Genomic DNA, 6,418 nt, shown 5'->3' with positions numbered 1-6,418 from the left:
TCACCATCAACCACCAGAACTTCACCATCAACCACCAGAACCTAATCATGGACCATGAGAAAGAAGCGACCTGTGACCATCAGGAACATGGTGTCTGAAACACTTCTACCTCCTCAAACTGTGTACAGCCAGCTCACATTTATTAACTGCAGCTTCTGATTCACGTATCGACTGTGTGAATAAGCAGGAGTTCTCCTGTTCATGGTTCTCACCCACACTGTGGTAACTAAAGAACATTCCCCCAGTTCATCAGCGAGCACTGCAGGATGAGGACTCTGGCACATTTAGGGTAAAGTGCAGTTCGAGTATAGACATCAGATGAAGTGAACACATGCTGATTATTCAGCTACAGGCTGTCTTTAGCTGCATAGTTGAGGTTTTTGCACGATCAAAAGGCTCCTTTTCAGGTTCGTGATGTTCTGCATGTATATATGTTCCTCACCCTTTGTGCTCTGTCAGAGTTCAGATATCTCCTGACTACATTACCATCTTTAATAAGATACTATTACTGCAATCAGAACTGATATAATGAAAGAAGAAGACCTCGTACATCTGCAGAGGAGGACACTAGCCACAATGCTGAAGCTGTACACTACTGATGTGGCATTCTCAGTGTGTCAATATCTGCACAAATTCAAACCAGACATCAGAGCAGCTGCTATTGATCGCTGCAGATGTTGCGACAACCCAGTGATGCTGTCAGAGACACATGAAATCAGTTCAGCTGGTCAGTTAAACAGCTCGGTGGGTTTAAACCAGCAGGAACTGTTTTACTGAGTGATCAGGACACAGCTTTAACACAAGATGAAGTGAACATCAGCTTGTGTTATTCTGCAGTTCTGTACCGAGCATATCTCCAGCGATGCTTCGGACTCTGTCAGATCATGTCTTCAATCCAACAGCTGCTGTGTTCAGGGCTGCTTTGTGCGTGACATGGAAATGTTCACTGAGTTCATGTCGTTGTGGTTGCAGTGAGATCAGTCTCAGCTATTTAATGTACGTTATGTTGCTACCTGCAGGAGTTCTGACTGTCTTTGGACTTTAAAGCAGTTTCTTTGGAGTTGTATAGATCAAGTGACATCCAGAGATTTGATCTCTGATGGAAAGCAATGCCGCTGATTGTCATTAATTCAGCCAACTTCAGTAAAACTCTCACAACCTTCTATTTAGATATTATTGGAGAAAAGATGAGTTTTAAAATGCTCAGCACAGAACATGATGGAATCAGCATTATGTCCTGAAGTAAACATTTTCTTTGCGTTTGAAAAACTGCTTTTAATTTTCCTTCATTAGTTTGAATAAAGTAGCTGCAGTCAGCAGTCTGACGACAACACGTGAACATGTGACGGCTGCATGCAGCCAAAACACATGTTTAAACCACAACTAAACAGACATATCAGATCAGTTTATACTCACAGGAAATCCCACAGATTTAAAAGTAGTTTGGTGCAGCTCTACATTTCAAACAGGAAATAATATCCGCTGTGTCTGAACCGTCTACCTGTTGTCATGTTCAGTCACCATCTCGCCCAGTCTGACTTCAGTAACTTTAAGAGCTTCATCAGAAACTTGATGTGCTGCAGAGAGTGAACGTGGACGTACCTGCTTCTGCTGCCACTCTGAAGGAATGAGCACATCTGGGCAGGTAGCAGCACACCTGAGACATACGTAGCCTGAGGCTGAACGTGTCACTGGGAGAGAATCAGAGTGAGAGAAGATCACACAGATTAAACTTCATTCAGAGTTTCTAGTCAAACCCCTCAACAGATCTAATCTCCAGATAAAGACTCTCTAAAGGGTTTGGGTTAGGGACGCCTTCATTCAATGGAAAAATACCAAATTACAACAGCAATGCGATGAAGGAGATCCCTGAGCTCACACACCTCACGTTCAGTCGACGTTTCTGTGGCGAAAACATCTGTCATTATCTCAGATATCTCTCATTTAACAAACGAATGTGTGTAAACTTGCAGAACAAACAGTTGTTTGTCTGTTAATTGTCACTAATTGTTGTAGTTGGACCGGGTGCAGCTACAGACTGATCTGTGAACAGCCTGTAGCTCCAGTGCTGACGTCTAACAGGTGATATTTTACAGGTGAGCTGGGAATGGCCTCTTCTGGCTCAGGTGGGACAGCAGGTCAGCGGTTCAACACCCCCCCCCCCGTGTTGAGGTGTCCTTGGGCAGGACCCTGAACCTGAAGCTGCTCCCCGTGGCAGGCAGCACCTTGTGTTGAAGCCATGTCGCCATTGGTGCATGACTGTGCACATTAGGTCCCGCTGAGGTAGAAAAGCAATGTATGAGGGTGACCATAACCCTGACTCAGATCCGAACCCTAACCCAGGCCCTGTAGGGACCACCATAACCCTAACCCAGGCCCTATAAGGGCAACCATAACCCTAACCCAGACCCTGTAAGGGCGACCACAACCCTAACCCAGGCCCTGTAAGGACCACCGTAACCCTAACCCAGACCCTGTAAGGGGCGACCATAACCCTGACCCAGATCCTACCCCTAACCCAGACCCTATGTGGACCACCATAACCCTAACCCACGCTATATTAGGACCACCATAACGCTAACCCAGGCCCTATAAGGGAGGCCATAACCCTAACCCAGGCTCTGTTAGGACCACCATAACCCTAACCCAGGCCCTATAAGGACTACCATAACCCTAATCCAGGCTCTATAAGGACCACCCTAACCCTAACCCAGACCCTGTAAGGGCGACCATAACCCTAACCCATATCCTAACACTAACCCAGACCCTACAAGGGCGACCATAACCCTAACCCAGATCACAACCCTAACCCAGGCCCTGTAAGGCCTGTAAGGCCTGTAAGGCCCAGGCACAAACACAAAAAGAGAAAAACAGAAACCAAAACCTTTTCAGATAAACACAACCAGGAAAGAGAACGAATCAACCACGGGAGAAAACCAGACAAAATCCAAAACGTAGACCCAGAAAGGGACCACAACTTCATCCAGGAACACCAGGCAGAATGAAACCAGGACCAGGCAGAACGTAATCAGAACCAGGACCAGGCAGAACGAAACCAGGACAAGGTAGAATGAAACGAGGACCAGGCAGAACGAAACCAGGACCAAGCATTACGAAACCAGGACCAGGACCAGGCAGAACAAAACCAGGACCAGGACCAGGCAAGATGACAAGAGAAGATGAACGGCTTTAGAGCTTCACTATGAATCTGTAAAGGAAAGCTGTGCTCATGGAGATGAGCAGATCTGGAACAGGTGATGACTGGATGGAGCACAGGTGGGTAGGCAGCCAATCAGAGCAGAGAAGAGAGGGTCAGAAACATAAAGACACAAAATACAACAAACTGCAGTTTCTCTGAAAAGACTCCTCATGATGCTTCTTCACTCTGGAGGTCACAAGTCACATGACTCTTCCTCCAATCCAGACGCATCCAGAGTCACAAGATTCAAAGTGAACCACGTGCTGTGTCGGATGGACGCCGATGAGGTGGTCCAATGGCAGGTGGGCAGACAGGAAGTAAGAGAAGGGATGTGGTGAAGGGGCAGGTACGTGTACGCAGTAGTAATACACACATCACAGTAAGTGTACACAGTAGTAATACACACATCGCAGTAAGTGTACACAGTAGTAATACACACATCGCAGAACATTTACACAGCAGTAATACACACATCGCAGTACATGTACACAGCAGTAATACACATATCACAGTACGTGTACACAATAGTGTTTTTGACCAGCAAAACAGACAAGCTGGGCATTGCGCTTAGAATCCTTGGGTCTGGTGGCAACGGTCCTGGGACACTCAGCACGTGTGTGACCAGCTGCATAGCAGACAAAGCACAGGTGATTGGTCCTACAGTGATAACAGGTGGTGTGTTCAACATCCCCACAAATGTCACAAGGTACAACAGGTCTGGATTTGTTCGCTTGGCTCCGACGAGGCTGCCCACTGTTCATGCTAAACAATCCAGTCTGTCTTGGCTGTTGCTCCAAACCGTGCTCCAGCATAGCTATGAGGCGCTCAATGCGATCAGGAGGTTCATTTGCCTGCTTAACAGGAGATGGAGCTGAAACAGAGACTGGTGGAGTCACAACAATGTTGTCAGATGTCGCATGATGCCTACCAGGGCTCACTTCTTGACGCTGTGAAGTCACTTTCAACTGTGATGTCTGGCTCAGGTCTCTGCTGTGTTCAACAAGCCTCTCGTGAACATCAGCAACTGTCCATTGTTGCAGAGGTTTACATTTGAATATGAGGGAATGCTCAGGGTCAGGGCAGTGACGTATGAACATTGTAGTCAGATCATGAGTCAGATTATCAAACGTCTGATTCTGCCTCCTAAGACCGTCCTCTGTCACTTCCATAGCTTTATTTAGCCTTAGCCAGTAATCAAAAGAATTCTCCCCTGACCTCGGCAATGTGGCGTAGAAATCAGCCAATGGCATACTTGAAGAAACTGTATCACTAAAGTGCCGTTTCAGTATTTCAAAGACGGGGTCTGGGCCCACAGACAACAACAGTGATGGCTGACTACGTATACCTACTCTAACCACCTCACGAGCCCGTCCCACAAGTTTACTTAGGACCTCCTCAGCTTGTTCTGCAACAGGAATTCCTTTCTTTTTCATGTAAGTCATCATCAGTGTTTCCCACTCCTGAACTGAGTGTGTGTCGTTTCCATCCCCTTTAAAACTCACTGGCTCTTTAACATCAGGCCTCACTACCACATTCAACAGCGAAGAATCCGCCATTGCATTGCTCACAGCCCCACAGCCTAAGCGGGATTCAATGCAAGAGGCTATACTTTCACCTATAGAGAGTCCAATCTGTGATGCAACGCCAGTCAGGAGTTTGTCAACCCCACTCTCATCCTGCAGTTTCTGAGAGCGTGGATCACACTGGGGTAGTTCTTTAGCAATATTATCATCAAACTTAAAGTGATCAAAACCAGGATTGGGAGTAGACGAAGCTGGGGCAAACAAAACTCTTGCTCTGCCCCTTCCAAGTGATGGTATGGGGGTGAAACTCACAGAACCCCTCCCTCTACCAAAAACTGGTGTATTTTCCATGTCTAGGTCTCTAACAAAGCAACAAGACATTTAACATAAAATGCAGGGCAGAAAAAATAATGTTCTGGGAGAGATAGCTCAAATACCCACAATAAGAAAAAAAATTCAGTGACCAAACCCACTTAATCACACATTTTAAAAAAAAAACAAAAAAAAAACAGCATTTCTTGCCTCAAGTACAGAATGAAATCAGAACCAGAATGTATATCTTTCTCTAAAAATTGATATTTTCTTCCCTTTTTAAAAATTCACCCTCAATATCAATTTCACCAAGTTGTCATTGAAAAGAAGAAAAAAAATCACGCAAAATCACATTGTCTTTACAACAATAGCAACACATGAATTAAGTCAAACACACTTGGGTACATTAAAGTCTTTTGCGAGGCAATATCACCACCTCATGGCTCAAATGCAGATACACGTACTGGCAAACCAATTACCACACCTCCGCCGGTACAGTGAAAACGTCACGGCGTGCGCTGTTCCTCTCAACGCCCTCGCGTAGTTGTACAGTCTGCGGCGCAACCGTGGCAAGATGATCCGCCTGAAACTCCAACTCCCGTCCCGCGTCGTTATCCCGGGCGCGCGCCGCGACTCCGCGCCACAACAGCGGTCCACCAGGAATTAGACGGGTCCCAACCCGCCGCGGTCACGTAGAAGAATGGGTCACGGCACCAATGTAACCCCTTCGACTCTGCGTTGTGTTTATTAATAATGAGTCAGAAGGCAGAACGGTATTTTCTCATTTATTGGTTCACCTGGCAACACAAAACCACTCTGGTCAGCGGGCTCAGGCGTCTCGTGCACAGCACTCTGCGAAAGGAGCAGCACGGTTATACCACCTCATGTTCGCTAACTAGCTAGCCAGCCAGTTAGCTAGCCAGTTAGCGGACATTCTCAATTTCCCAAACCAATGCACACAGACAAACGACACACATATCCACACACTCTCGTGAACATTAATGTAACTGATTACACACTCATATTTCCAAAAATAAACAGAATAAACTCATAACATAACCATTCATGAGCTCGTGCTGTGCTTCGCCACCTACCTCACGCACGCCTCTCAGGAACTGACACCAGTACCCGTGACACACCACAGCTCCCGAGAGGGCGCCACTGAGCCGACACCAAATCACAGCAAGTGGAATTACAGAATTACACACATACATACTGTTACACACACATCGCATTACGTGTACACAGTAGCAATACACACATCGCAGTACGTGTACACAGTAGTAATACACACATCGCAGTACGTGTACACAGTAGTAATACACACATCGCAGTACATTTACACATCAGTTCTGCATTTACTCTGATTGGAGCTGCTGCTGTT

The sequence above is a fragment of the Stegastes partitus genome, unplaced genomic scaffold (assembly GCF_000690725.1).
Source record: "Stegastes partitus isolate 25-593 unplaced genomic scaffold, Stegastes_partitus-1.0.2 Scaffold958, whole genome shotgun sequence".
NCBI lineage: Eukaryota > Metazoa > Chordata > Actinopteri > Pomacentridae > Stegastes > Stegastes partitus.
This window is presented reverse-complemented; position numbering follows the sequence as displayed.